Source organism: Rhipicephalus microplus, chromosome 3 (assembly GCF_043290135.1).
Source record: "Rhipicephalus microplus isolate Deutch F79 chromosome 3, USDA_Rmic, whole genome shotgun sequence".
NCBI classification, from domain to species: domain Eukaryota; kingdom Metazoa; phylum Arthropoda; class Arachnida; order Ixodida; family Ixodidae; genus Rhipicephalus; species Rhipicephalus microplus.
Window position 1 is genome coordinate 62076035 of NC_134702.1, and position 27500 is coordinate 62103534.

General features: G+C 47.7%; 32 non-coding genes across 32 annotated transcripts; all 32 read left to right on the forward strand.

Annotated features, from left to right (window-relative positions):
- Positions 1-5269: 5269 nt before the first annotated feature.
- Positions 5270-5351, forward strand: TRNAL-AAG (transfer RNA leucine (anticodon AAG)). The gene has a single exon. It is a non-coding gene; the product is annotated as a tRNA-Leu (tRNA).
- Positions 5352-5897: 546 nt separating this feature from the next.
- Positions 5898-5979, forward strand: TRNAL-AAG (transfer RNA leucine (anticodon AAG)). The gene has a single exon. It is a non-coding gene; the product is annotated as a tRNA-Leu (tRNA).
- Positions 5980-7153: 1174 nt separating this feature from the next.
- On the forward strand, positions 7154-7235 carry TRNAL-AAG (transfer RNA leucine (anticodon AAG)). The gene has a single exon. It is a non-coding gene; the product is annotated as a tRNA-Leu (tRNA).
- A 395-nt stretch (positions 7236-7630) lies between these two features.
- On the forward strand, positions 7631-7712 carry TRNAL-AAG (transfer RNA leucine (anticodon AAG)). The gene has a single exon. It is a non-coding gene; the product is annotated as a tRNA-Leu (tRNA).
- A 389-nt stretch (positions 7713-8101) lies between these two features.
- On the forward strand, positions 8102-8183 carry TRNAL-AAG (transfer RNA leucine (anticodon AAG)). Its single transcript has one exon. It is a non-coding gene; the product is annotated as a tRNA-Leu (tRNA).
- A 232-nt stretch (positions 8184-8415) lies between these two features.
- TRNAL-AAG (transfer RNA leucine (anticodon AAG)) lies at positions 8416-8497 on the forward strand. The gene has a single exon. It is a non-coding gene; the product is annotated as a tRNA-Leu (tRNA).
- Positions 8498-8886: 389 nt separating this feature from the next.
- On the forward strand, positions 8887-8968 carry TRNAL-AAG (transfer RNA leucine (anticodon AAG)). The gene has a single exon. It is a non-coding gene; the product is annotated as a tRNA-Leu (tRNA).
- Positions 8969-9200: 232 nt separating this feature from the next.
- TRNAL-AAG (transfer RNA leucine (anticodon AAG)) lies at positions 9201-9282 on the forward strand. Its single transcript has one exon. It is a non-coding gene; the product is annotated as a tRNA-Leu (tRNA).
- Positions 9283-9514: 232 nt separating this feature from the next.
- On the forward strand, positions 9515-9596 carry TRNAL-AAG (transfer RNA leucine (anticodon AAG)). Its single transcript has one exon. It is a non-coding gene; the product is annotated as a tRNA-Leu (tRNA).
- A 232-nt stretch (positions 9597-9828) lies between these two features.
- On the forward strand, positions 9829-9910 carry TRNAL-AAG (transfer RNA leucine (anticodon AAG)). Its single transcript has one exon. It is a non-coding gene; the product is annotated as a tRNA-Leu (tRNA).
- Positions 9911-10142: 232 nt separating this feature from the next.
- Positions 10143-10224, forward strand: TRNAL-GAG (transfer RNA leucine (anticodon GAG)). Its single transcript has one exon. It is a non-coding gene; the product is annotated as a tRNA-Leu (tRNA).
- A 232-nt stretch (positions 10225-10456) lies between these two features.
- TRNAL-AAG (transfer RNA leucine (anticodon AAG)) lies at positions 10457-10538 on the forward strand. The gene has a single exon. It is a non-coding gene; the product is annotated as a tRNA-Leu (tRNA).
- Positions 10539-10770: 232 nt separating this feature from the next.
- TRNAL-AAG (transfer RNA leucine (anticodon AAG)) lies at positions 10771-10852 on the forward strand. Its single transcript has one exon. It is a non-coding gene; the product is annotated as a tRNA-Leu (tRNA).
- Positions 10853-11241: 389 nt separating this feature from the next.
- TRNAL-AAG (transfer RNA leucine (anticodon AAG)) lies at positions 11242-11323 on the forward strand. The gene has a single exon. It is a non-coding gene; the product is annotated as a tRNA-Leu (tRNA).
- Positions 11324-11816: 493 nt separating this feature from the next.
- TRNAL-AAG (transfer RNA leucine (anticodon AAG)) lies at positions 11817-11898 on the forward strand. The gene has a single exon. It is a non-coding gene; the product is annotated as a tRNA-Leu (tRNA).
- A 230-nt stretch (positions 11899-12128) lies between these two features.
- On the forward strand, positions 12129-12210 carry TRNAL-UAG (transfer RNA leucine (anticodon UAG)). Its single transcript has one exon. It is a non-coding gene; the product is annotated as a tRNA-Leu (tRNA).
- A 232-nt stretch (positions 12211-12442) lies between these two features.
- Positions 12443-12524, forward strand: TRNAL-AAG (transfer RNA leucine (anticodon AAG)). The gene has a single exon. It is a non-coding gene; the product is annotated as a tRNA-Leu (tRNA).
- A 232-nt stretch (positions 12525-12756) lies between these two features.
- Positions 12757-12838, forward strand: TRNAL-AAG (transfer RNA leucine (anticodon AAG)). Its single transcript has one exon. It is a non-coding gene; the product is annotated as a tRNA-Leu (tRNA).
- A 389-nt stretch (positions 12839-13227) lies between these two features.
- TRNAL-AAG (transfer RNA leucine (anticodon AAG)) lies at positions 13228-13309 on the forward strand. Its single transcript has one exon. It is a non-coding gene; the product is annotated as a tRNA-Leu (tRNA).
- Positions 13310-13541: 232 nt separating this feature from the next.
- On the forward strand, positions 13542-13623 carry TRNAL-AAG (transfer RNA leucine (anticodon AAG)). Its single transcript has one exon. It is a non-coding gene; the product is annotated as a tRNA-Leu (tRNA).
- A 232-nt stretch (positions 13624-13855) lies between these two features.
- On the forward strand, positions 13856-13937 carry TRNAL-AAG (transfer RNA leucine (anticodon AAG)). Its single transcript has one exon. It is a non-coding gene; the product is annotated as a tRNA-Leu (tRNA).
- Positions 13938-14169: 232 nt separating this feature from the next.
- On the forward strand, positions 14170-14251 carry TRNAL-AAG (transfer RNA leucine (anticodon AAG)). The gene has a single exon. It is a non-coding gene; the product is annotated as a tRNA-Leu (tRNA).
- Positions 14252-14483: 232 nt separating this feature from the next.
- TRNAL-AAG (transfer RNA leucine (anticodon AAG)) lies at positions 14484-14565 on the forward strand. The gene has a single exon. It is a non-coding gene; the product is annotated as a tRNA-Leu (tRNA).
- Positions 14566-14797: 232 nt separating this feature from the next.
- On the forward strand, positions 14798-14879 carry TRNAL-AAG (transfer RNA leucine (anticodon AAG)). Its single transcript has one exon. It is a non-coding gene; the product is annotated as a tRNA-Leu (tRNA).
- Positions 14880-15268: 389 nt separating this feature from the next.
- Positions 15269-15350, forward strand: TRNAL-AAG (transfer RNA leucine (anticodon AAG)). Its single transcript has one exon. It is a non-coding gene; the product is annotated as a tRNA-Leu (tRNA).
- Positions 15351-15843: 493 nt separating this feature from the next.
- Positions 15844-15925, forward strand: TRNAL-AAG (transfer RNA leucine (anticodon AAG)). The gene has a single exon. It is a non-coding gene; the product is annotated as a tRNA-Leu (tRNA).
- Positions 15926-16155: 230 nt separating this feature from the next.
- On the forward strand, positions 16156-16237 carry TRNAL-UAG (transfer RNA leucine (anticodon UAG)). The gene has a single exon. It is a non-coding gene; the product is annotated as a tRNA-Leu (tRNA).
- Positions 16238-16469: 232 nt separating this feature from the next.
- TRNAL-AAG (transfer RNA leucine (anticodon AAG)) lies at positions 16470-16551 on the forward strand. Its single transcript has one exon. It is a non-coding gene; the product is annotated as a tRNA-Leu (tRNA).
- A 1016-nt stretch (positions 16552-17567) lies between these two features.
- Positions 17568-17649, forward strand: TRNAL-AAG (transfer RNA leucine (anticodon AAG)). The gene has a single exon. It is a non-coding gene; the product is annotated as a tRNA-Leu (tRNA).
- A 545-nt stretch (positions 17650-18194) lies between these two features.
- On the forward strand, positions 18195-18276 carry TRNAL-AAG (transfer RNA leucine (anticodon AAG)). The gene has a single exon. It is a non-coding gene; the product is annotated as a tRNA-Leu (tRNA).
- Positions 18277-18508: 232 nt separating this feature from the next.
- On the forward strand, positions 18509-18590 carry TRNAL-AAG (transfer RNA leucine (anticodon AAG)). Its single transcript has one exon. It is a non-coding gene; the product is annotated as a tRNA-Leu (tRNA).
- An 8652-nt stretch (positions 18591-27242) lies between these two features.
- On the forward strand, positions 27243-27324 carry TRNAL-AAG (transfer RNA leucine (anticodon AAG)). The gene has a single exon. It is a non-coding gene; the product is annotated as a tRNA-Leu (tRNA).
- Positions 27325-27500: the final 176 nt, after the last annotated feature.

Genomic DNA, 27500 nt, shown 5'->3' on the forward strand with positions numbered 1-27500 from the left:
TCACAACCGGCTCATATAATCTGCGCCGACATTTTCAGAGCCTCTAATGTGCTCGACTCGGAATGAATATTCTTGTAACGCGAGGCTCCACCGTAATACCCTACTGTTCAGGTGTTTTGCCCTTAAGAGATACTGCAGTGGTTGGTGATCGGTCTGTACGACAAATGACGTTCCGTACAGAAAAACATGATACTTTTCTATCGCCCAGACCAACGCTAAGCATTCCCTCTCGATTGCTGAGTATCTCTTTTCGCGAGGCTGAAGTTGACGACTGGCATATGACACAGGGTGGAGGATGCCATCATGCTCTTGCATAAGGATAGCGCCTATACAAGAATCAGAGGCGTCAGACCGAAGCACGAATTCTCTTTTCAGATCGGGTGCTTTGACGATTGGCCCAGAAGACAAAGCCTTTTTGAGTGATTCAAACGCTTCTTCTCTATCCGTGGTCCACGTAGTCTTGTTTTTCTCCATCTTCCTCGTCATCTCAGTGAGCGGCTGTGCTTTCTCGGCGTACCGAGGTATCAGGTCACGGTAGTAGCCAGCCAGTCCAAGGAATGACCGGAGTTGCTTCTTTGTTTCAGGCTTAGAAGCACAGGTGATCTTCTGTATCGTGCTTTCGACTGGCCGTATGTTGCCATCTCCCAATCGATGTCCCAAAAAGGTGACTGTGCTCATAGCCACTTCACATTTCTGTGGCTTGATCCTTAGTCCGGCTTGTCGTATCCTGGCAAAAAATTGCTTCAAAGTTGTTAGATGTTCTTCCCACGTAGTGGTAGCCACCAGTACGTCGTCTATGTAATGAACGACGTTGGGTATTCCAAGCAATAACTTTCTCATCAGACGAGTGAAGACCGCGGATGCGGTCTTGATGCCAAAAGGCATATACAGGAAATGATAATGCCCTGATTGGCTTGAAAAGGCGGTCTTTTGCTGCGAGTCTTTTGCGAGAGGAACCTGCCAATATCCTTTAGTTAAATCAAACTTCGAGAACCATTTCTTTGTTCCCACTTCGGCAAACAAGTGATCAGTTCTGGGTATAGGTTCTGCATCAGATACCAGAACATTGTTTATACGGCGAAAGTCTATACAGGCCCTGTAGCCATTGTCTGGCTTTTTGACTAGTACCAAAGGAGAATTATATGGTGACTCTGAAGGTTCTATAATGCCAAGTTGCAACATGTCTTGCACTTCCTTTTCAACGACTTCCTTCATAGAGAATGGCAATGGGTATTGTGGGGTGTTAACTGGTTCTGAACTGGTCGTTTGTAACCGACACTCCACAAGGTTTGTTTTACCTGGGATCTCCGAGAATACGTCTTCGTAGGTACTTAAGATGTCCCGTATCTCCACCCGCTGTCGCTCCCCGATTTCATCTCCAAGCTTTATGGAGTCAATACCGCAGCTACCCTGTACTTTGAAAGTTGGTAGTGGTTTCTCAGACTCCTCTTCCTCCAGAACGACAAAAGATGATGTCTGAGGAAGCTGTTCTTCACGGCGTTCTTCATACTTTTTCAGCATGTTTATGTGGAAAAGTTTTTTGCTGTGTCCAAGGTCCAGCCAGTAGTCATAGTCGTTTTTCTTTTCTACGACTGGAAACGGCCCTTTCCAATGCATCAATAACTTGTTGTTGCTTGTGGGAAGCAAGATCAATGCACGGTCACCTGCTTTCAGGTCCCGTTGCTTGCTGTGGCGGTCGTAATACCTTTTCTGCGACACCTGTGCTCGGCTCAGGTTTTGTCGTACCAGCTCCAGTGTCTTCTCAATTCGCTCTCTTAAATCCAGGACATATCCGTACGTCGTCTTAAGTTCTTCGTTCTCCTGATCATGAGTCCATAGCTCTTTCAGGATGCTCAGAGGTCCTCGAATATGTCGGCCATAAATAAGTTCAAATGGTGAGAATCCGGAGCTTGCTTGTGGGGCTTCACGATAAGCAAACAAAAGAGGTGCTAGCAAGCGATCCCAACATTTAGGCTGTTCTTGAACCATTTTGCGGAGCATTTGCTTGAGTGTTCCATTAAACCTCTCTACCATCCCGTTGCACATAGGATGGTATGGAGTGCAGCTAAGATGCTTGACTGCCAGTAGTTCATTCACCTCCTTCATTAGATCTGAGGTAAAGCACGATGCCTGATCAGCCAAGACTTCTCGTGGAAAACCAATGCGAGAAAACATCTCGACAAGTCCCTCGGCCACTGTAGCTGAGTCAATTGCTGTCAAAGGCACTGCATCAGGGTAGCGAGTGGCGAAATCCACAAGAGTCAAAATATACCGATGGCCTTTTGCCGAGGCTGGAGTTATCGGTCCAATGATGTCGACCGCCACACGTTCAAAAGGGGTGTCGATCAACGGCATACGCCCTAGAGGCACCTTGCCCACCTTGCCTTTCGGTAAAGTCCTTTGACAGGCGTCACATGATCGGACATATCTGCGGATATCTTCTTGTACCCCGGGCCAGTAGAAGGCGTCCAGAACTCGATCTATTGTTTTTTTTACCCCCTGATGACCTGACATGACATTTTCATGAGCCAAACGTAACACTTGGCCTCTCAGGGACTTCGGGACTATGGCTTGTTCGATGATCTTACCAGGGGACAGGAAGTATTGTCGGTAAAGAATACCATTCTTGGCTACGAAAGAAAAAGATGTCGAGCCCTTTCTAACAAACTTCTTACCCACTCTGGCTCTGCAGATGTCAAGCGTCTGGTCTTTTTCTTGTTCTTCGCGAAACATTTTGCGAGACATCTGGCCAGGGAGCCCAACAGAGATGGCCCTTCGCGAACTATTGAGACGTGCGGCACCAACCAGTTGAGAATTTGGGTGGTTACCTTCGTCCGCAGAATGAACTTTTTTCTTAATGAATTGATCTTGAGAAAGTTTCCGCGAAACGTCGGGGTCATTGGCGTCACGGGCCCCCGGTACGTTCCCAACTATGACGTCATACAGTGGCGACGGCATACACTTGACGATGGCCATGCCGGAAAAGTATGGAGATCTGATACGTATCTCCGCCTCAGGGGTTACGATGGTGCTGCCATCAGCCAACCACAACGTCGCGGTAGTGCCAGTTAGTGCTTCATCAGGTACTAATGACCGGCGTACTACCAACGTGTTGCTTCCGGTGTCCCTTAGGACTCGAACAATTTGTCCATTCACTTCCCCTGGTAACACTGGCATGGGACGTTTCTTACATTGCGCTTGCGTCCTCACCGTGCCCATAACATTGTCGTCTCGGTCCGAGTCGTCGCCATCAATCATGGATTGTTGTGGACCGGTCTCTTCTTTGGGTAGCATTAAACAAGATGTAGTTGATTTCGAAGTGCCAGTCATTTTCTGACAGCCCTTCACATCATGCCCCCACTTACGGCAGTTTGTACAAAATACTTGTTTAGGTTTACTTCGACAGTCAGAAGCCTTGTGCCCCTTACGGCCACAAACAAAACATTGCATCTCTGCTCTTGGGCTTGAAATCAATTTAGCCTTCCCAGTTGTGTCCTCACTCTTATTCTGAACTATTAATAAGTTCTTCAATCTCTTTGCCTCTATATATATATCAGCTGCCTCTGCCATGGCTTCCAGAGTCTTGCAGTTCTTCTCCCGTAAGAAGAGCGCCAGCTGACTACTGCAGTTCGCCATGAATTGTTCGGCTACAATCAAGTCACGGACTGAATCGAAATTCCTCTCTGTCTGAGACATTTCTATCCACCTGTCAAAGAAACTTTGGAGTCTCGTGGCATACTGTTTTCCAGTTTCGCCGTCTTCAGGCTTGCTTTTCCGGAATTTCTCACGGTAGCCATCAGCCGTGAAGCGAAAACGCTGGAGCAGTGCCAATTTGACTTCGTCGTATGACAGGGAATCGTTCGGTGACAACCGTCCAAATACCTTCAGAGCCTCTCCGCCAAGGCACAAACTAAGAGCCGTGGCCCACTTTTCCCGTGGCCAATCTTGACCTGTCGCCACTCTCTCAAACCTTTTCAGGTAGGCGTCAAGGTCGTCTCTGTCCTCGTTGAAAACGGGTATAAAGTTATGCGGGTTCACTACCATAGGCGCGTTCCTTTGGTTGCCCGTGTCAGCCACCGTAGGCTGACCGACACCGGCCTCAGCTACTCTCAGGCGCAGTTGCAGCGTCCTCTCTTCTACTTCCAAGTGTCGCTGGCTTGCTTCTCGGGCTTGGTTCTCCGTTTTTGCTACTTCAAGACGTAGCTGTAAATTGCGGCCTTCCAGCTCCAACTGTTCTTTCTTCGCGTCTCTCTCCGCGGCTCGTTCATCGCGCTCACGCGCTTCTCGTGCGTCAAACCAAGCCTGCAATTCTGCTCCCTCCAACCCCATGCGTTCTGCCAGCGCCATCAACTCTCGCGAGCCCATTTTACTTTTTTTAGTTAGCCTTACTCAAATCTACTTTTTAGTGGCAAACACTCACGTCCTGTCGTAGCGGACGCCAATTTGTGACAGGTTCAGTAAATAAAGCCAGTCGAGCTAGCTGTGAAACGTTATTCTCTCACGAGAAAAGGAAGTGAGCGTTTGATTTGCAAAAAAAAAATTGTACTTTCACAAACACACAAAAAAACACAAAAAGGAAAATACTAAGATCAGAAAAATGTTAACTAATTAGCACTGTCAGCTTCGTTAGCGAGCGGAAACCTCTAAGAGTCTAAACAGTCCTTTTCGTTAATGTCCTCGTGTTTGAGTCCGGACGCGAAAGAAGACGGATACGGCTCACCAGCGGTTCACGCCCTTCAATGGTCCATTGGGGAAGCTGCCGTGGTGAGAGTGCATAAGCTCGGGCCCGTAGCCCGACGGCTTGCTCCCGCTCTCGGTAGACGTCATCTGCTGCGCTGTCTTCCGCTCGAACATCAGACCAAGGTCTTGCCAAGGATTCGCCAATAGCCGCTGCGGTTGAATGGTCACCAGGACCCCGTGGAAACAGTCGCCCGCTAGGTGGATGCCCTGACGCCCAGGAGGTACTCGCCCCCGACGAGGTCGCACGCCGCACCCTAGCCTTCTTTTTCCAAGCACGAACCCGAATCTCTTCTTCCTCGTTCTTCGATGCCCTGGCTCTGGATTTTTCTCCCATTCCCTTGAATTTTCTTCTTTTTCCAATCGCCAGTGTTCGCCGCACTGGTGCAATACGCCATCTTGCACACATTGTCAGTAGTTCATCTTACGCGCCAAATTTGAAAGTCACTTGACTCGCGCACTTCACTCACAACACTACCTGATCGTTTGTCCAGTTCATTGAACATTGCATTATAATATATTACGAAGCATCGGTAGCGTGGCCGAGTGGTCTAAGGCGGTGGTTTAAGGCACCAGTCTCTTCGAGGTCGTGGGTTCGAATCCCACTGCTGCCAAAACCTTTATTGCTTCTCTACAAGGTCGTTCATCCAATGTATTGAATATTGCATTATAAAAAAGTGCACCCCATCATTAGCTTGGCCGAGCGGTCTAAGGCGCTGGTTTAAGGCACCAGTCTCTTCGGGGGCGTGGGTTTGAATCCCACCGCTGCCAAAACTTTTATAGCTTCTCTACAAGGTCGTTCATTCAATGTATTGAATATTGTATTATGAAAGAGTGCACCCCATAGGTAGCATGTCCGAACGGTCTAAGGCGCTGGTTTAAGGCAGCAGTCTATTCGGGGGCGTGGGCTCAAATCCCAACGATGCCGACACTTTTATTGCTTCTCTACCTGATCGTTTGTCCAGTTCATTGAACATTGCATTATAATATATTACGAAGCATCGGTAGTGTGGCCGAACGGTCTAAGGCGGTGGTTTAAGGTACCAGTCTCTTCGGGGGCGTGGGCTCAAATCCCAGCGATGCCGAAACTTTTATTGCTTCTCTACCTGATCGTTTGTCGAGTTCAGTGAACATTGCATTATAATATATTACGAAGCATCGGTAGCGTGGCCTAGCGGTCTAAGGCGCTGGTTTAAGGCACCAGTCTCTTCGGGGGCGTGGGTTCGAATCCCACCGCTGCCAAATCTTTTATTGCTTCTCTACAAGGTCGTTCATCCAATGTATTGAATATTGTATTATAAAAGAGTGCACCCCATCGGTAGCATGTCCGAACGGTCTAAGGCGCTGGTTTAGGGCAGCAGTCTCTTCGGGGGCGTGGGCTCAAATCCCAACGATGCCGACACTTTTATTGCTTCTCTACCTGATCGTGCGTCCAGTTCATTGAACATTGCATTATAATATATTACGAAGCATCGGTAGTGTGGCCGAACGGTCTAAGGTGGTGGTTTAAGGTACCAGTCTCTTCGGGGTCGTGGGTTCGAATCCCACCGCTGCCAAAACTTTTATTGCTTCTCTACAAGGTCGTTCATCCAATGTATTGAATATTGCATTATAAAAGAGTGCACCCCATCAGTAGCTTGGCCGAGCGGTCTAAGGCGCTGGTTTAAGGCACCAGTCTCTTCGGGGGCGTGGGTTCGAATACCACCGCTGCCAAAACTCTTATTGCTTCTCTACAAGGTCGTTCATCCAATGTATTGAATATTGCATTATAAAATAGTGCCAGCTATCGGTAGCATGTCCGAACGGTCTAAGGCGCTGGTTTAAGGCACCAGTCTCTTCCGCGGTTTGGGCTCCAATCCCAACGATGCCGAAAGTTTTATTGCTTCTCTACCTGATCGTTTGTCCAGTTCATTGAACATTGCATTATAATATATTACGAAGCATCGGTAGCGTGGCCGAGCGCTCTAAGGCGCTGGTTTAAGGCACCAATCTCTTCGGGGGCGTGGGTTCGAATCCCATCGCTGCCAAAACTTTTATTGCTTCTCTACAAGGTCGTTCATCCAATGTATTGAATATTGCGTTATAAAAGAGTGCACCCCATCAGTAGCTTGGCCGAGCGGTCTAAGGCGCTGGTTTAAGGCACCAGTCTCTTCGGGGGCGTGGGTTTGAATCCCACCGCTGCCAAAACATTTATTGCTTCTCTACAAGGTCGTTCATCCAATCTATTGAATATTGTATTATGAAAGAGTGCACCCCATCGGTAGCATGTCCGAACGGTCTAAGGCGCTGGTGGTAGGCACCAGTCTCTTCGGGGGCGTGGGCTCAAATCCCAACGGTGCCGAAACTTTTATTGCTTCTCTACCTGATCGTTTGTCCAGTTCATTGAACATTGCAATATAATATATTACGAAGCATCGGTAGCGTGGCCCAGTGGTCTAATGCGCTGGTTTAAGGCACCAGTCTCTTCGGGGGCGTGGGTTCGAATCCCACCGCTGCCAAAACTTCTATTGCTTCTCTACAAGGTCGTTCATCCAATGTATTGAATATTGTATTATGAAAGAGTACACCCCATCGGTAGCATGTCCGAACGGTCTAAGGCACTGGTTTAAGGCACCAGTATCTTCGGGGGCATGGGTTCGAATCCCACCGCTGCCAAAACTTTTATTGCTTCTCTACAAGGTCGTTCATCCAATGTACTGAATATTGTATTATAAAATAGTGCCAGCCATCGGTAGCATGTCCGAACGGTCTAAGGCGATGGTTTAAGGCTAAGGCACCAGTCTCTTCGGGGGCGTGGGCTCAAATCCCAAGGCTGCCGAAACTTTTATTGCTTCTCTACCTGATCGTTTGTCCAGTTCATTAAACATTGGATTATAATATATTACGAAGCATCGGTAGCGTGGCTGAGCGGTATAAGGCGCTGGTTTAAGGCACCAGTCTCTTCGGGGGCGTGGGTTCGAATCCCACCGCTGCCAAAACTTTTATTGTTTCTCTACAAGGTCGTTCATTCAATGTATTGAATATTGCATTATAAAAAAGTGCACCCCATCAGTAGCTTGGCCGAGCGGTCTAGGGTGCTGGTTTAAGGCACCAGTCTCTTCGGGGGCGTGGGTTTGAATCCCACCGCTGCCAAAACTTTTATAGCTTCTCTACAAGGTCGTTCATTCAATGTATTGAATATTGTATTATGAAAGGGTGCACCCCATAGGTAGCATGTCCGAACGGTCTAAGGCGCTGGTTTAAGGCACCAGTCTCTTCAGGGGCGTGGGCTCAAATCCCAGCGATGCCGAAACTTTTATTGCTTCTCTACCTGATCGTTTGTCCAGTTCAGTGAACATTGCATTATAATATACTACGTAGCAAAGATAGCGTGGCCGAGCGGTCTAAGGCGCTGGTTTAAGGCACCAGTCTCTGGGGGGGCGTGGGTTCGAATCCCACCGCTGCCAAAACTTTTATTGCTTCTCTACAAGGTCGTTCATCCAATGTATTGAATATTGTATTATAAAATAGTGCCAGCCATCGGTAGCATGTCCGGACGGTCTAAGGCGCTGGTTTAAGGCACCAGTCTCTTCGGGGGCGTGGGCTCAAATCCCAACGATGTCGACACTTTTATTGATTCTCTACCTGATCGTTTGTCCAGTTCATTGAACATTGCATTATAATATATTACGAAGCATCGGTAGCGTGACCGAGTGGTCTAAGGCGGTGGTTTAAGGCACCAGTCTCTTCGAGGTCGTGGGTTCGAATCCCACCGCTGCCAAAACTTTTATTGTTTCTCTACAAGGTCGTTCATTCAATGTATTGAATATTGCATTATAAAAAAGTGCACCCCATCAGTAGCTTGGCCGAGCGGTCTAGGGTGCTGGTTTAAGGCACCAGTCTCTTCGGGGGCGTGGGTTTGAATCCCACCGCTGCCAAAACTTTTATAGCTTCTCTACAAGGTCGTTCATTCAATGTATTGAATATTGTATTATGAAAGGGTGCACCCCATAGGTAGCATGTCCGAACGGTCTAAGGCGCTGGTTTAAGGCACCAGTCTCTTCAGGGGCGTGGGCTCAAATCCCAGCGATGCCGAAACTTTTATTGCTTCTCTACCTGATCGTTTGTCCAGTTCAGTGAACATTGCATTATAATATATTACGAAGCATCGGTAGCGTGGCCGAGCGGTCTAAGGCGCTGGTTTAAGGCACCAGTCTCTTCGGGGGCGTGGGTTCGAATCCCACCGCTGCCAAAACTTTTATTGCTTCTCTTCAAGGTCGTTCATCCAATGTTTTGAATATTGTATTATAAAAGAGTGCACCCCATCGGTAGCATGTCCGAACGGTCTAAGGCGCTGGTTTAAGGCACCAGTCTCTTCGAGGGCGTGGGCTCAAATCCCAACGATGCCGACACTGTTATTGCTTCTCTACCTGATCGTTTGTCGAGTTCATTGAACATTGCATTATAATATATTACGAAGCATCGGTAGCGTGGCCCAGCGGTCTAAGGCGGTGGTTTAAGGCACCAGTCTCTTCGGGGTCGTGGGTTCGAATCCCACCGCTGCCAAAACATTTATTGCTTCTCTACAAGGTCGTCCATCCAATGTATTGAATACTGTATTATGAAACAGTGCACCCCATCGGTAGCATGTCTGAATGGTCTAAGGCACTGGTTTAAGGCACCAGTCTCTTCGGGGGCGTGGGCTCAAATCCCAAAGATGCCGAAACTTTTATTACTTCTCTACCTGATCGTTTTTCCAGTTCAGTGAACATTGCATTATAATATAGTACGAAGCAACGGTAGCGTGGCCGAGCGGTCTAAGGCGCTGGTTTAAGGCACTAGTCTCTTCGGGGGCGTGGGTTCGAATCCCACCGCTGCCAAAACATTTATTGCTTCTCTACAAGGTCGTTCATCCAATGTATTGAATATTGTATTATAAAATAGTGCTAGCCCTCGGTAGCATGTCCGGACGGTCTAAGGCGCTGGTTTAAGGCACCAGTCTCTTCGGGGGCGTGGGCTCAAATCCCAAAGCTGCCGAAACTTTTATTGCATCTCTACCTGATCGTTCGTCCAGTTCATTGAACATTGCATTATAATATATTACGAAGCATCGGTAGCGTGGCCTAGCGGTCTAAGGCGCTGGTTTAAGGCACCAGTCTCTTCGGGGGCGTGGGTTCGAATCCCACCGCTGCCAAAACTTTTATTGCTTCTCTACAAGGTCGTTCATCCAATGTATTGAATATTGTATTATAAAAGAGTGCACCCCATCGGTAGCATGTCCGATCGGTCTAAGGCGCTGGTTTAAGGCACCAGTCTCTTCGGGGGCGTGGGCTCAAATCCCAACGATGTCGACACTTTTATTGATTCTCTACCTGATCGTTTGTCCAGTTCATTGAACATTGCGTTATAATATATTACGAAGCATCGGTAGCGTGGCCGAGCGGTCTAAAGCGCTGGTTTGAGGCACCAGTCTCTTCGGGGGCGTGGGTTCGAATCCCACCGCTGCCAAAACTTTTATTGCTTCTCTACAAGGTCGTTCATCCAATGTATTGAATATTGCATTACAAAAGAGTGCACCCCATCAGTAGCTTGGCTGAGCGGTCTAAGGCACTGGTTTAAGGCACAAGTCTCTTCGGGGGCGTGGGCTCAAATCCCAACGATGCCGAAACTTTTATTGCTTCTCTACCTGATCGTTTGTCCAGTTCAGTGAACATTGCATAATAATATACTACGAAGCAACGGTAGCGTGGCCGAGCGGTCTAAGGCGCTGGTTTAAGGCACCAGTCTCTTCGGGGGCGTGGGTTCGAATCCCACCGCTGCCAAAACTTTTATTGCTTCTCTGCAAGGTCGTTCATCCAATGTATTGAATATTGTATTATAAAATAGTGCTAGCCATCGGTAGCATGTCCGGACGGTCTAAGGCGCTGGTTTAAGGCACCAGTCTCTTCGGGGGCGTGGGCTCAAATCCCAAAGCTGCCGAAACTTTTATTGCTTCTCTACCTGATCGTTTGTCCAGTTCATTGAACATTGCATTATAATACAGTACGAAGCATCGGTAGCGTGGCCTAGCGGTCTAAGGCGCTGGTTTAAGGCACCAGTCTCTTCGGGGGCGTGGGTTCGAATCCCACCGCTGCCAAAACTTTTATTGCTTCTCTACAAGGTCGTTCATCCAATGTATTGAATATTGCATTATAAAAGAGTGCACCCCATCAGTAGCTTGGCTGAGCGGTCTAAGGCGCTGGTTTAAGGCACCAGTCTCTTCGGGGGCGTGGGTTCGAATCCCACCGCTGCCAAAACTCTTATTGCTGCTCTACAAGGTCGTTCATCCAATGTATTGAATATTGCATTATAAAATAGTGCCAGCTATCGGTAGCATGTCCGAACGGTCTAAGGCGCTGGTTTAAGGCACCAGTCTCTTCAGGGGCGTGGGCTCAAATCCCAACGATGCCGAAACTTTTATTGCTTCTCTACCTGATCGTTTGTCCAGTTCATTGAACATTGCATAATAATATACTACGAAGCAACGGTAGCGTGGCCGAGCGGTGTAAGGCGCTGGTTTAAGGCACCAGTCTCTTCGGGGGCGTGGGTTCGAATCCCACCGCTGCCAAAACGTTTATTGCTTCTCTACAAGGTCGTTCATTCAATGTATTGAATATTGTTTTATAAAAGAGTGCACCCCTTCGGTAGCATGTCCGAACGGTCTAATTGATGGATTGATTGATATGTGTGGTTTAACGTCCCAAAACCACCATATGATTATGACAGACGCCGTAGTGGAGGGCTCCGGAAATTTCGACCACCTGGGGTTCTTTAACGTGCACCCAAATCTGAGCACACGGGCCTACAACATTTCCGCCTCCATCGGAAATGCAGCCGCCGCCGCCGGGATTCGAACCCGCGACCTGCGGGTCAGTAGCCGAGTACCTTAGCAACTAGACCACCGCGGCGCGGCGTCCGAACGGTCTAAGGCGCTGGTTTAAGACACGAGTCTCTTCGGCGGCGTGGGCTCAAATCCCAACTATGCGGAAACTTTTATTGCTTCTCTACCTGATCGTTTGTAAGTTCATTGAACGTTGCATTATAATATATTATGAAGCATCAGTAGTGTGGCCGAGCGGTCTAAGGCGCTGGTTTAAGGCACCAGTCTCTTCGGGGGCGTGGGTTCGAATCCCACCGCTGCCAAAACTTTTATTGCTTCTCTACAAGGTCGTTCATCCAATGTATTGAATATTGTATTATAAAAGAGTGCACCCCATAAGTAGCATGACCGAACGGTCTAAGGCGCTGGTTTAAGGAAAGTCTCTGCGGGGGCGTGGGCTCAAATCCCAACGATGCCGACACTTTTATTGCTTCTCTACCTGCTCGTTTGTCCAGTTCATTGAACATTGCATTATAACATATTACGAAGCATCGGTAGCGTGGCCGAGCGGTCTAAGGCGCTGGTTTTAGGCACCAGTCTCTTCGGGGTCGTGGGTTCTAATCCCACCGCTTCTAAAACTTTTATAGCTTCTCTACAAGGTCGTTCATCCAATGTATTGAATATTGCATTATAAAAGAGTGCACCCCATCAGTAGCATGTCCGAACGGTCTAAAGCGCTGGTTTAAGGCACCAGTCTCTTCGGGGGCGTAGGCTCAAACCCCAACGATGCCGAAACTTTTATTGCTTCTCTACCTGATCGTTTGTCCAGTTCATTGAACATTGCATTATAATATATTACGAAGCATCGGTAGCGTGGCCGAGCGGTCTAAGGCGCTGGTTTAAGGCACCAGTCTCTTCGGGGTCGTGGGTTCGAATCCCACCGCTGCCAAAACCTTTATTGCTTCTCTACAAGGTCGTTCATCCAATGTATTGAATATTGTATTATAAAATAGTGCCAGCCATCGGTAGCATGTCCGGACGGTCTAAGGCGCTGGTTTAAGGCACCAGTCTCTTCGGGGGCGTGGGCTCAAATCCCAACGATGTCGACACTTTTATTGATTCTCTACCTGATCGTTTGTCCAGTTCATTGAACATTGCATTATAATATATTACGAAGCATCGGTAGCGTGACCGAGTGGTCTAAGGCGGTGGTTTAAGGCACCAGTCTCTTCGAGGTCGTGGGTTCGAATCCCACCGCTGCCAAAACTTTTATTGTTTCTCTACAAGGTCGTTCATTCAATGTATTGAATATTGCATTATAAAAAAGTGCACCCCATCAGTAGCTTGGCCAAGCGGTCTAGGGTGCTGGTTTAAGGCACCAGTCTCTTCGGGGGCGTGGGTTTGAATCCCACCGCTGCCAAAACTTTTATAGCTTCTCTACAAGGTCGTTCATTCAATGTATTGAATATTGTATTATGAAAGGGCGCACCCCATAGGTAGCATGTCCGAACGGTCTAAGGCGCTGGTTTAAGGCACCAGTCTCTTCAGGGGCGTGGGCTCAAATCCCAGCGATGCCGAAACATTTATTGCTTCTCTACCTGATCGTTTGTCCAGTTCAGTGAACATTGCATTATAATATATTACGAAGCATCGGTAGCGTGGCCGAGCGGTCTAAGGCGCTGGTTTAAGGCACCAGTCTCTTCGGGGGCGTGGGTTCGAATCCCACCGCTGCCAAAACTTTTATTGCTTCTCTTCAAGGTCGTTCATCCAATGTTTTGAATATTGTATTATAAAAGAGTGCACCCCATCGGTAGCATGTCCGAACGGTCTAAGGCGCTGGTTTAAGGCACCAGTCTCTTCGAGGGCGTGGGCTCAAATCCCAACGATGCCGACACTGTTATTGCTTCTCTACCTGATCGTTTGTCGAGTTCATTGAACATTGCATTATAATATATTACGAAGCATCGGTAGCGTGGCCCAGCGGTCTAAGGCGGTGGTTTAAGGCACCAGTCTCTTCGGGGTCGTGGGTTCGAATCCCACCGCTGCCAAAACATTTATTGCTTCTCTACAAGGTCGTCCATCCAATGTATTGAATACTGTATTATGAAACAGTGCACCCCATCGGTAGCATGTCTGAATGGTCTAAGGCACTGGTTTAAGGCACCAGTCTCTTCGGGGGCGTGGGCTCAAATCCCAAAGATGCCGAAACTTTTATTACTTCTCTACCTGATCGTTTTTCCAGTTCAGTGAACATTGCATTATAATATAGTACGAAGCAACGGTAGCGTGGCCGAGCGGTCTAAGGCGCTGGTTTAAGGCACTAGTCTCTTCGGGGGCGTGGGTTCGAATCCCACCGCTGCCAAAACATTTATTGCTTCTCTACAAGGTCGTTCATCCAATGTATTGAATATTGTATTATAAAATAGTGCTAGCCCTCGGTAGCATGTCCGGACGGTCTAAGGCGCTGGTTTAAGGCACCAGTCTCTTCGGGGGCGTGGGCTCAAATCCCAAAGCTGCCGAAACTTTTATTGCATCTCTACCTGATCGTTCGTCCAGTTCATTGAACATTGCATTATAATATATTACGAAGCATCGGTAGCGTGGCCTAGCGGTCTAAGGCGCTGGTTTAAGGCACCAGTCTCTTCGGGGGCGTGGGTTCGAATCCCACCGCTGCCAAAACTTTTATTGCTTCTCTACAAGGTCGTTCATCCAATGTATTGAATATTGTATTATAAAAGAGTGCACCCCATCGGTAGCATGTCCGATCGGTCTAAGGCGCTGGTTTAAGGCACCAGTCTCTTCGGGGGCGTGGGCTCAAATCCCAACGATGTCGACACTTTTATTACTTCTCTACCTGATCGCTTGTCCAGTTCAGTGAACATTGCATAATAATATACTACGAAGCAACGGTAGCGTGGCCGAGCGGTCTAAGGCGCTGGTTTAAGGCACCAGTCTCTTCGGGGGCGTGGGTTCGAATCCCACCGCTGCCAAAACTTTTATTGCTTCTCTGCAAGGTCGTTCATCCAATGTATTGAATATTGTATTATAAAATAGTGCTAGCCATCGGTAGCATGTCCGGACGGTCTAAGGCGCTGGTTTAAGGCACCAGTCTCTTCGGGGGCGTGGGCTCAAATCCCAAAGCTGCCGAAACTTTTATTGCTTCTCTACCTGATCGTTTGTCCAGTTCATTGAACATTGCATTATAATACAGTACGAAGCATCGGTAGCGTGGCCTAGCGGTCTAAGGCGCTGGTTTAAGGCACCAGTCTCTTCGGGGGCGTGGGTTCGAATCCCACCGCTGCCAAAACTTTTATTGCTTCTCTACAAGGTCGTTCATCCAATGTATTGAATATTGCATTATAAAAGAGTGCACCCCATCAGTAGCTTGGCTGAGCGGTCTAAGGCGCTGGTTTAAGGCACCAGTCTCTTCGGGGGCGTGGGTTCGAATCCCACCGCTGCCAAAACTCTTATTGCTGCTCTACAAGGTCGTTCATCCAATGTATTGAATATTGCATTATAAAATAGTGCCAGCTATCGGTAGCATGTCCGAACGGTCTAAGGCGCTGGTTTAAGGCACCAGTCTCTTCAGGGGCGTGGGCTCAAATCCCAACGATGCCGAAACTTTTATTGCTTCTCTACCTGATCGTTTGTCCAGTTCATTGAACATTGCATAATAATATACTACGAAGCAACGGTAGCGTGGCCGAGCGGTGTAAGGCGCTGGTTTAAGGCACCAGTCTCTTCGGGGGCGTGGGTTCGAATCCCACCGCTGCCAAAACGTTTATTGCTTCTCTACAAGGTCGTTCATTCAATGTATTGAATATTGTTTTATAAAAGAGTGCACCCCTTCGGTAGCATGTCCGAACGGTCTAATTGATGGATTGATTGATATGTGGGGTTTAACGTCCCAAAACCACCATATGATTATGACAGACGCCGTAGTGGAGGGCTCCGGAAATTTCGACCACCTGGGGTTCTTTAACGTGCACCCAAATCTGAGCACACGGGCCTACAACATTTCCGCCTCCATCGGAAATGCAGCCGCCGCCGCCGGGATTCGAACCCGCGACCTGCGGGTCAGTAGCCGAGTACCTTAGCAACTAGACCACCGCGGCGGGGCGTCCGAACGGTCTAAGGCGCTGGTTTAAGACACGAGTCTCTTCGGCGGCGTGGGCTCAAATCCCAACTATGCGGAAACTTTTATTGCTTCTCTACCTGATCGTTTGTAAGTTCATTGAACGTTGCATTATAATATATTATGAAGCATCAGTAGTGTGGCCGAGCGGTCTAAGGCGCTGGTTTAAGGCACCAGTCTCTTCGGGGGCGTGGGTTCGAATCCCACCGCTGCCAAAACTTTTATTGCTTCTCTACAAGGTCGTTCATCCAATGTATTGAATATTGTATTATAAAAGAGTGCACCCCATAAGTAGCATGACCGAACGGTCTAAGGCGCTGGTTTAAGGAAAGTCTCTGCGGGGGCGTGGGCTCAAATCCCAACGATGCCGACACTTTTATTGCTTCTCTACCTGCTCGTTTGTCCAGTTCATTGAACATTGCATTATAACATATTACGAAGCATCGGTAGCGTGGCCGAGCGGTCTAAGGCGCTGGTTTTAGGCACCAGTCTCTTCGGGGTCGTGGGTTCTAATCCCACCGCTTCTAAAACTTTTATAGCTTCTCTACAAGGTCGTTCATCCAATGTATTGAATATTGCATTATAAAAGAGTGCACCCCATCAGTAGCATGTCCGAACGGTCTAAAGCGCTGGTTTAAGGCACCAGTCTCTTCGGGGGCGTAGGCTCAAATCCCAACGATGCCGAAACTTTTATTGCTTCTCTACCTGATCGTTTGTCCAGTTCATTGAACATTGCATTATAATATATTACGAAGCATCGGTAGCGTGGCCGAGCGGTCTAAGGCGCTGGTTTAAGGCACCAGTCTCTTCGGGGTCGTGGGTTCGAATCCCACCGCTGCCAAAACCTTTATTGCTTCTCTACAAGGTAGTTCATCCAATGTATTGAATATTGTATTATAAAAGAGTGCACCCCATCGGTAGCATGTCCGAACGGTCTAAGGCGCTGGTTTAAGGCACCAGTCTCTTCGGCGGCGTGGGCTCAAATCCCAACGATGCCGAAACTTTTATTGCTTCTCTGCCTGATCGTTTGTCCAGTTCATTGAACATTGCATTATAATATATTACGAAGCATCGGTAGCGTGGCCGAGCGGTCTAAGGCGCTGGTTTGAGGCACCAGACTCTTCGAGAGCTTGGGTTCGAATCCTACCGCTGCCAAAACTTTTATTGCTTCTCTACAAGGTCGTTCATCCAATTAATTGAATATTGCATTATAAAGTAGTGCCAGCCATCGGTAGCGTGCCCGAGGTGTCTAAGGTGCTGGTTTAAGGAACCAGTCTCTTCGGGGGAGTGGGCTCAAATTCCAACGATGCCGAAACTTTTATTGCTTCTCTACAAGGTCGTTTATCCAATGTATTGAATATTGCATTATAAAAGAGGGCACCCCATCAGTAGCATGTCCGAACGGTCTAAGGCGCTGGTTTAAGGCACCAGTCTTTTCGGGGGCGTGGGCTCAAATCCCAAGGCTGCCGAAACTTTTATTGCTTCTCTACCTGATCGTTTGTCCAGTTCATTTAACATTGCATTATAATATATTACGAAGCATCGGTAGCGTGGCCGAGCGATCTAAGGCGCTGATTTAAGGCACCAGTCCCTTCGGGGGCGTGGGTTCATTTCCACCGCTGCCAAAACTTTTATTGCTTCTCTACAAGGTCGTTCATCCAATGTATTGAATATTGTATTATAAAAAAGTGCACCCCATCGGTAGCATGTCCGACTGATCTAAGGCGCTGGTTTAAGGCACCAGTCTCTTCGGCGGCGTGGGCTCAAATCCCAACGATGCCGAAACTTTTATTGCTTCTCTACGTGATCGTTTGTCCAGTTTATTGAACATTGCTATATAATATATTGCGAAGCATCGGTAGCGTGGCCGAGCGGTCTAAGGCGCTGGTTTAAGGCACCAGTCTCTTCGGGGGCGTGGGTTCGAATCCCACCGCTGCCAAAACTTTTATTGCTTCTCTACAAGGTCGTTCATCCAATGTATTGAATATTGCATTATAAAAGAGTGCATCCCATCAGCAGCATGTCCGAACGGTCTAAGGCGCTGGTTAAAGGCACCAGTTTCTTCGGTGGCGTGGGCTCAAATCCCAACGATGCCGAAACTTTTATTTCTTCTCTACCTGATCGTTTGTCCAGTTCATTGAACATTGCATTATAATATATTACGAAGCATCGGTAGCGTGGCCGAGCGATCTAAGGCGCTGATTTAAGGCACCAGTCCCTTCGGGGGCGTGGGTTCTTTTCCACCGCTGCCAAAACTTTTATTGCTTCTCTACAAGGTCGTTCATCCAATGTATTGAATATTGTATTATAAAAGAGTGCACCCCATCGGTAGCATGTCCGAATGATCTAAGGCGCTGGTTTAAGGCACAAATCTCTTCGGGGGCGTGGGCTCAAATCCCAACGATGCCGACACTTTTATTGCTTCTCTACCTGATCCTTTGTCCAGTTCATTGAACATTGCATTATAATATATTACGAAGCATCGGTAGCGTGGCCGAGCGGTCTAAGGCGCTGGTTTAAGGCACCAGTCTCTTCGGGGGCGTGGGTTCGAATCCCACCACTGCCAAAACCTTTATTGCTTCTCTACAAGGTCGTTCATCCAATGTATTGAATATTGCATTATAAAATAGTGCCAGCCATCAGTAGCATGTCCGAACGGTCTAAGGCGCTGGTTTAAGGCACAAATCTCTTCGGGGGCGTGGGCTCAAATCCCAACGATGCCGAAACTTTTATTGCTTCTCTACCTGATCGTTTGTCCAGTTCATTGAACATTGCATTATAATATATTACGAAGCATCGGTAGCGTGGCCGAGCGGTCTAAGGCGCTGGTTTAAGGCACCAGTCTCTTCGGGGTCGTGGGTTCGAATCCCATCGTTGCCAAAACTTTCATTTCTTCTCTACAAGGTCGTTCATCCAATAAAACTTGTAGCTGGGCGAGTTGGTTCATAATACTGGGTAAACTGGTGTGCGCACAAAAAAACAGACAAACGACAGCAGAGAAGAGACAGGGACAAGCGCAGACTTTCAACTAAATTTAATTCTTCGTCAACCTTCAATTTACAGTCGCACAGAACATAGTCAAGTGGTCACGAGGACAGAACCTAATAGTTTACAACAGGCCACGCAAAAAATGACGCTCACTATCAAAAAGCGAAATGGATGTATCACTAACACAGGTATTGCCTCTAGCAGAAATATAAAACGCTTCCATCAGTTCCCGGGCTGTGGTATCAGCACTCCGACCCAAAATCCTAATCTCCGAGAAAATCGGTGAGCACGTGCAAGCTTTGCAATGCGCGGGCAAATGCGTGATCCCGTTATTTTTAAGTGACAGCTCATGTTCCCTTGCACGGTCGTTCACGCAACGCCCCGTATGACCCACGTAAAATTTCCCACAAGACAGCGGTATTTCGTAGACAACGCCCGTCGCACATTTCACATACACAAACGCGTGCTTCTTTCCGCAACCACCGGATCTCTTCTCGCCAGGGAAGATTCTGGGACAAAGTCCAGCCAACTTACGTGGGGCGGAGAACACGATCGGCACACCGTGTCTACTCGCTATCTTTTTGAGGTTGTGGGAAATGCGATGCATATAAGGCATCACCTCCGGACGCCACCTGCGACGCAGGCCAGGGTTCCCGCTGGAACGGACTGCTTTGGCATCACGCAGAAGCACTTCAGCGACTGCCGAGACTACCGTGCAAGGATACCCAGCGGCAATTAAACGCCGCACCTGATCATTAAAGCTTTCTTGCATTGCATGTGAGCATGACTTCTCAAGAGCGGACCGTAGACACAGTTTGGCAATCCCCCTTTTTACAAGTTTAGAATGCGCAGAATCATAGGACAAAAGGGCCTTCTGCGCACGGGGACAATAACGCCAACATAGGTGGTCATATAAAACGAGACGTAAATCTAAAAACTGCAACGAATTATCAGTAGGAAATTCATACGTGAAGGTCAAGCCCTTACCGCACAGTTTAAATGCATTAAGAATAGCGTCAACAGAGTTGTCCAAAGAAGTAAAATGGGGTCTCTTTAAAAGAATTAAAAAATCGTCCACATACCTAAAAACTTTAACAACGCATCTATTATCAAGAATGCTAACTAAACCCCGATCAACATCCGCCAAGAAAATGTTGCATAAAACAGGCGCCACGCACGAACCAATACAAATACCTTCTCGCTGCAGATAAAAACCATCTTTAAATGAAACAAAGGTAGAACGAAGATAAAATTCTAGTAACGACATGAAATTCTCGACCGATAAGCCGGAAGCATTTTGAAAAGCTATGACTCCATTCGAATCAATGCAGGCACGAACAGACGCGAACAACTGCGCATGAGGAACGGAATAAAATAGATCCTCTACATCCACAGAAAACATAAAGTCCGTACAATTCTCGACCTGCAGAAACCGCACAACATCCTCTGAACTCTTTGTAGCGAAAGGATCCACAACTTTCAGCCCATTCAGTTCTTTGAGCAAGAACTGGCTAACTGAATGCTGCCATGAACCCTGCTCATTAACTATCGTTCGCAAAGGAACTCCAGGCTTGTGCGTCTTTGCAGTGAAGAAAACTTTGAGTGCATTACCTTTGCTTGTGCTAATATCTCTTGCCAACCGAACGAGTTCAAAGTCCTTGCACATGTTAACTGCTTTAGTTTTAACACGAACAGTACTGCTTTTAACAGAAACAAAGTTCTTAGAAATTGCCTTCATAGCCTTCTCAGCATACGAACCAGATCCTAGAACAACAAAACCGCCCTCTTTATCCGCTTGAAGAAGGCAAAGATCATTTTCTCTGAAATACTTCACCACCTGTTCTGTGGGATCCCGCCGCTGATGGCAGTTTGCCTTATGCACAGTCCTTGACAATGCGTCGACGCCCTCAAGCAAACAACGCACATACTGATCTTGAGGTGCTCTGGTTGCAACACGTCTGTTAAAAGCAAGCAATTCTTGAGGCGGCACAACTGGTTCATAGCTAAACTTGGGACCCTTCTTGAGGATGCGTTCCACGTGTTCCGGGATTTCCACATCATCTCCTAAGACGAGAACAGGTGACTCACCTCTTCGTTTGTCGGCTTTCTTTCGGATAACGTGAAGCACACTACTCAGGTAGGAGGCCCACCAAAACTCAACCATGCGAGCAGTGTACGCCCTCAGGGAACGCAACTCCACTTCTGCCTTCCAGGGCGGGTCACTAGCATAGCATAAGACACGCAGATAATCCTGGAGAAGCCGAGTTTGCCTCCAAAGTTCAGAGCGGATAAGACGACACACGCGATTGGCATGACCTGGCGTCGGTAACGCAAAACCGAACAGCCCCAAAACTTCTGCCGGTACCAGGCCTTTCCTTAAACAGAACAGGTGCGGCGTTTAATTGCCGCTGGGTATCCTTGCACGGTAGTCTCGGCAGTCGCTGAAGTGCTTCTGCGTGATGCCAAAGCAGTCCGTTCCAGCGGGAACCCTGGCCTGCGTCGCAGGTGGCGTCCGGAGGTGATGCCTTATATGCATCGCATTTCCCACAACCTCAAAAAGATAGCGAGTAGACACGGTGTGCCGATCGTGTTCTCCGCCCCACGTAAGTTGGCTGGACTTTGTCCCAGAATCTTCCCTGGCGAGAAGAGATCCGGTGGTTGCGGAAAGAAGCACGCGTTTGTGTATGTGAAATGTGCGACGGGCGTTGTCTACGAAATACCGCTGTCTTGTGGGAAATTTTACGTGGGTCATACGGGGCGTTGCGTGAACGACCGTGCAAGGGAACATGAGCTGTCACTTAAAAATAACGGGATCACGCATTTGCCCGCGCATTGCAAAGCTTGCACGTGCTCACCGATTTTCTCGGAGATTAGGATTTTGGGTCGGAGTGCTGATACCACAGCCCGGGAACTGATGGAAGCGTTTTATATTTCTGCTAGAGGCAATACCTGTGTTAGTGATACATCCATTTCGCTTTTTGATAGTGAGCGTCATTTTTTGCGTGGCCTGTTGTAAACTATTAGGTTCTGTCCTCGTGACCACTTGACTATGTTCTGTGCGACTGTAAATTGAAGGTTGACGAAGAATTAAATTTAGTTGAAAGTCTGCGCTTGTCCCTGTCTCTTCTCTGCTGTCGTTTGTCTGTTTTTTTGTGCGCACACCAGTTTACCCAGTATTATGAACCAACTCGCCCAGCTACAAGTTTTATTGAACCACATTTCTACTACAACGGGCCCTTTCTTCAATGTTTCGTCCGTTCCTTCGTCGTCAACCTTCAATCTCTTGGTGAGCCACATTGTCACAACTACCTGCCGTTCAAGATATCTTTCGTTCTGTTTAAGGAAAGGCCTGGTACCGGCAGAAGTTTTGGGGCTGTTCGGTTTTGCGTTACCGACGCCAGGTCATGCCAATCGCGTGTGTCGTCTTATCCGCTCTGAACTTTGGAGGCAAACTCGGCTTCTCCAGGATTATCTGCGTGTCTTATGCTATGCTAGTGACCCGCCCTGGAAGGCAGAAGTGGAGTTGCGTTCCCTGAGGGCGTACACTGCTCGCATGGTTGAGTTTTGGTGGGCCTCCTACCTGAGTAGTGTGCTTCACGTTATCCGAAAGAAAGCCGACAAACGAAGAGGTGAGTCACCTGTTCTCGTCTTAGGAGATGATGTGGAAATCCCGGAACACGTGGAACGCATCCTCAAGAAGGGTCCCAAGTTTAGCTATGAACCAGTTGTGCCGCCTCAAGAATTGCTTGCTTTTAACAGACGTGTTGCAACCAGAGCACCTCAAGATCAGTATGTGCGTTGTTTGCTTGAGGGCGTCGACGCATTGTCAAGGACTGTGCATAAGGCAAACTGCCATCAGCGGCGGGATCCCACAGAACAGGTGGTGAAGTATTTCAGAGAAAATGATCTTTGCCTTCTTCAAGCGGATAAAGAGGGCGGTTTTGTTGTTCTAGGATCTGGTTCGTATGCTGAGAAGGCTATGAAGGCAATTTCTAAGAACTTTGTTTCTGTTAAAAGCAGTACTGTTCGTGTTAAAACTAAAGCAGTTAACATGTGCAAGGACTTTGAACTCGTTCGGTTGGCAAGAGATATTAGCACAAGCAAAGGTAATGCACTCAAAGTTTTCTTCACTGCAAAGACGCACAAGCCTGGAGTTCCTTTGCGAACGATAGTTAATGAGCAGGGTTCATGGCAGCATTCAGTTAGCCAGTTCTTGCTCAAAGAACTGAATGGGCTGAAAGTTGTGGATCCTTTCGCTACAAAGAGTTCAGAGGATGTTGTGCGGTTTCTGCAGGTCGAGAATTGTACGGACTTTATGTTTTCTGTGGATGTAGAGGATCTATTTTATTCCGTTCCTCATGCGCAGTTGTTCGCGTCTGTTCGTGCCTGCATTGATTCGAATGGAGTCATAGCTTTTCAAAATGCTTCCGGCTTATCGGTCGAGAATTTCATGTCGTTACTAGAATTTTATCTTCGTTCTACCTTTGTTTCATTTAAAGATGGTTTTTATCTGCAGCGAGAAGGTATTTGTATTGGTTCGTGCGTGGCGCCTGTTTTATGCAGCATTTTCTTGGCGGATGTTGATCGGGGTTTAGTTAGCATTCTTGATAATAGATGCGTTGTTAAAGTTTTTAGGTATGTGGACGATTTTTTAATTCTTTTAAAGAGACCCCATTTTACTTCTTTGGACAACTCTGTTGACGCTATTCTTAATGCATTTAAACTGTGCGGTAAGGGCTTGACCTTCACGTATGAATTTCCTACTGATAATTCGTTGCAGTTTTTAGATTTACGTCTCGTTTTATATGACCACCTATGTTGGCGTTATTGTCCCCGTGCGCAGAAGGCCCTTTTGTCCTATGATTCTGCGCATTCTAAACTTGTAAAAAGGGGGATTGCCAAACTGTGTCTACGGTCCGCTCTTGAGAAGTCATGCTCACATGCAATGCAAGAAAGCTTTAATGATCAGGTGCGGCGTTTAATTGCCGCTGGGTATCCTTGCACGGTAGTCTCGGCAGTCGCTGAAGTGCTTCTGCGTGATGCCAAAGCAGTCCGTTCCAGCGGGAACCCTGGCCTGCGTCGCAGGTGGCGTCCGGAGGTGATGCCTTATATGCATCGCATTTCCCACAACCTCAAAAAGATAGCGAGTAGACACGGTGTGCCGATCGTGTTCTCCGCCCCACGTAAGTTGGCTGGACTTTGTCCCAGAATCTTCCCTGGCGAGAAGAGATCCGGTGGTTGCGGAAAGAAGCACGCGTTTGTGTATGTGAAATGTGCGACGGGCGTTGTCTACGAAATACCGCTGTCTTGTGGGAAATTTTACGTGGGTCATACGGGGCGTTGCGTGAACGACCGTGCAAGGGAACATGAGCTGTCACTTAAAAATAACGGGATCACGCATTTGCCCGCGCATTGCAAAGCTTGCACGTGCTCACCGATTTTCTCGGAGATTAGGATTTTGGGTCGGAGTGCTGATACCACAGCCCGGGAACTGATGGAAGCGTTTTATATTTCTGCTAGAGGCAATACCTGTGTTAGTGATACATCCATTTCGCTTTTTGATAGTGAGCGTCATTTTTTTGCGTGGCCTGTTGTAAACTATTAGGTTCTGTCCTCGTGACCACTTGACTATGTTCTGTGCGACTGTAAATTGAAGGTTGACGAAGAATTAAATTTAGTTGAAAGTCTGCGCTTGTCCCTGTCTCTTCTCTGCTGTCGTTTGTCTGTTTTTTTGTGCGCACACCAGTTTACCCAGTATTATGAACCAACTCGCCCAGCTACAAGTTTTATTGAACCACATTTCTACTACAACGGGCCCTTTCTTCAATGTTTCGTCCGTTCCTTCGTCGTCAACCTTCAATCTCTTGGTGAGCCACATTGTCACAACTACCTGCCGTTCAAGATATCTTTCGTTCTGTTTAAGGAAAGGCCTGGTACCGGCAGAAGTTTTGGGGCTGTTCGGTTTTGCGTTACCGACGCCAGGTCATGCCAATCGCGTGTGTCGTCTTATCCGCTCTGAACTTTGGAGGCAAACTCGGCTTCTCCAGGATTATCTGCGTGTCTTATGCTATGCTAGTGACCCGCCCTGGAAGGCAGAAGTGGAGTTGCGTTCCCTGAGGGCGTACACTGCTCGCATGGTTGAGTTTTGGTGGGCCTCCTACCTGAGTAGTGTGCTTCACGTTATCCGAAAGAAAGCCGACAAACGAAGAGGTGAGTCACCTGTTCTCGTCTTAGGAGATGATGTGGAAATCCCGGAACACGTGGAACGCATCCTCAAGAAGGGTCCCAAGTTTAGCTATGAACCAGTTGTGCCGCCTCAAGAATTGCTTGCTTTTAACAGACGTGTTGCAACCAGAGCACCTCAAGATCAGTATGTGCGTTGTTTGCTTGAGGGCGTCGACGCATTGTCAAGGACTGTGCATAAGGCAAACTGCCATCAGCGGCGGGATCCCACAGAACAGGTGGTGAAGTATTTCAGAGAAAATGATCTTTGCCTTCTTCAAGCGGATAAAGAGGGCGGTTTTGTTGTTCTAGGATCTGGTTCGTATGCTGAGAAGGCTATGAAGGCAATTTCTAAGAACTTTGTTTCTGTTAAAAGCAGTACTGTTCGTGTTAAAACTAAAGCAGTTAACATGTGCAAGGACTTTGAACTCGTTCGGTTGGCAAGAGATATTAGCACAAGCAAAGGTAATGCACTCAAAGTTTTCTTCACTGCAAAGACGCACAAGCCTGGAGTTCCTTTGCGAACGATAGTTAATGAGCAGGGTTCATGGCAGCATTCAGTTAGCCAGTTCTTGCTCAAAGAACTGAATGGGCTGAAAGTTGTGGATCCTTTCGCTACAAAGAGTTCAGAGGATGTTGTGCGGTTTCTGCAGGTCGAGAATTGTACGGACTTTATGTTTTCTGTGGATGTAGAGGATCTATTTTATTCCGTTCCTCATGCGCAGTTGTTCGCGTCTGTTCGTGCCTGCATTGATTCGAATGGAGTCATAGCTTTTCAAAATGCTTCCGGCTTATCGGTCGAGAATTTCATGTCGTTACTAGAATTTTATCTTCGTTCTACCTTTGTTTCATTTAAAGATGGTTTTTATCTGCAGCGAGAAGGTATTTGTATTGGTTCGTGCGTGGCGCCTGTTTTATGCAACATTTTCTTGGCGGATGTTGATCGGGGTTTAGTTAGCATTCTTGATAATAGATGCGTTGTTAAAGTTTTTAGGTATGTGGACGATTTTTTAATTCTTTTAAAGAGACCCCATTTTACTTCTTTGGACAACTCTGTTGACGCTATTCTTAATGCATTTAAACTGTGCGGTAAGGGCTTGACCTTCACGTATGAATTTCCTACTGATAATTCGTTGCAGTTTTTAGATTTACGTCTCGTTTTATATGACCACCTATGTTGGCGTTATTGTCCCCGTGCGCAGAAGGCCCTTTTGTCCTATGATTCTGCGCATTCTAAACTTGTAAAAAGGGGGATTGCCAAACTGTGTCTACGGTCCGCTCTTGAGAAGTCATGCTCACATGCAATGCAAGAAAGCTTTAATGATCAGGTGCGGCGTTTAATTGCCGCTGGGTATCCTTGCACGGTAGTCTCGGCAGTCGCTGAAGTGCTTCTGCGTGATGCCAAAGCAGTCCGTTCCAGCGGGAACCCTGGCCTGCGTCGCAGGTGGCGTCCGGAGGTGATGCCTTATATGCATCGCATTTCCCACAACCTCAAAAAGATAGCGAGTAGACACGGTGTGCCGATCGTGTTCTCCGCCCCACGTAAGTTGGCTGGACTTTGTCCCAGAATCTTCCCTGGCGAGAAGAGATCCGGTGGTTGCGGAAAGAAGCACGCGTTTGTGTATGTGAAATGTGCGACGGGCGTTGTCTACGAAATACCGCTGTCTTGTGGGAAATTTTACGTGGGTCATACGGGGCGTTGCGTGAACGACCGTGCAAGGGAACATGAGCTGTCACTTAAAAATAACGGGATCACGCATTTGCCCGCGCATTGCAAAGCTTGCACGTGCTCACCGATTTTCTCGGAGATTAGGATTTTGGGTCGGAGTGCTGATACCACAGCCCGGGAACTGATGGAAGCGTTTTATATTTCTGCTAGAGGCAATACCTGTGTTAGTGATACATCCATTTCGCTTTTTGATAGTGAGCGTCATTTTTTGCGTGGCCTGTTGTAAACTATTAGGTTCTGTCCTCGTGACCACTTGACTATGTTCTGTGCGACTGTAAATTGAAGGTTGACGAAGAATTAAATTTAGTTGAAAGTCTGCGCTTGTCCCTGTCTCTTCTCTGCTGTCGTTTGTCTGTTTTTTTGTGCGCACACCAGTTTACCCAGTGTCGTTCATCCAATATATAGAATATTGCACTGTAAAAGAGTGCACCCCATCAGTAGCATGTCCGAACGGTCTAAGACACTGGTTTAAGGCACCAGTCTCTTCGGGGGCGTGGGCTCAAATCCCAAGGCTGCCGAAACTTTTATTGCTTCTCTACCTGATCGTTTGTCCAGTTTATTGAACATTGCTATATAATATATTGCGAAGCATCGGTAGCGTGGCCGAGCGGTCTAAGGCGCTGGTTTAAGGCACCAGTCTCTTCGGGGGCGTGGGTTCGAATCCCACCGCTCCCAAAACTTTTATTGCTTCTCTACAAGGTCGTTCATCCAATGTATTGAATATTGCATTATAAAAGAGTTCATCCCATCAGCAGCATGTCCGAATGGTCTAAGGCGCTGGTTAAAGGCACCAGTTTCTTCGGTGGCGTGGGCTCATATCCCAACGATGCCGAAACTTTTATTTCTTCTCT